A 792-nucleotide genomic window follows, 5' to 3' on the forward strand; every position below is an offset into this window, starting at 1 on the left:
CTTCCCTTCCCTTCCCTTCCCTTCCCTTCCCTTCCCTTCCCTTCCCTCCTCTTTCTCTCTTTCCCTCCCTCTCTCTCTTTTTCTTTCTCTCTTTCTCTCCCTCTGTCTCGCTTCTCTCTCTTTTCTTTCTTCTCTTCCTTCTTCTTTTTCTTTCCCCACTGCCATTTCCCCACACACTGCCATATGTAGGTCACTCTCTTCCCAAAACTCGCTCTGAACTGCATGTAACTCGCACCCCTCCCCTCTTCACTGTAGCGAGGCAAACGTGCTTGGGGGGGAACGGCGGCTGCTGGAGACCCACAGCGCCCGGCAGCTCGACCCGGCAGGGCAGCCCCAGCACAACACAGCTGCCCGCTCCGTGGGAGGGAAGGAGGAGGAGAGCTTTGCGAAGAGCTGCAGCGGGCACCGCGTGTGACACACAGGGCCCGTGCACAGCCCCCAGAGATGTTCTGTTATGGTGTTTGTAGTGGGGGCAGTGAGGGACAAGGGCCAGAAATAACAGGCACTGCGACACACTCATGCTGGAAAAAACCTCTTCTCTTCTCTTCTCTTCTCTTCTCTTCTCTTCTCTTCTCTTCTCTTCTTTTCCCCCTTTCCTTGCCTTGCCTTGCCTTGCCTTGCCTTGCCTTGCCTTGCCTTGCCTTGCCTTGCTTGCTCTCTCTTTCTCTTTTTCTTCTCTCCTTTATTTCTTCCTTCTTCCTTCCTTCTTTCCTTTTCTTTTTATATATCTCTTTCTGTCCCAGTTTCTCCTCTCCTCTCCTCTCCTCTCCTCTCCTCTCCTCTCCTCTCCTC

Source organism: Lagopus leucura, unplaced genomic scaffold, assembly GCF_019238085.1.
Source record: "Lagopus leucura isolate 7727_CA_CO unplaced genomic scaffold, USGS_WTPT01 Super-Scaffold_100021, whole genome shotgun sequence".
Lineage (NCBI taxonomy): Eukaryota > Metazoa > Chordata > Aves > Galliformes > Phasianidae > Lagopus > Lagopus leucura.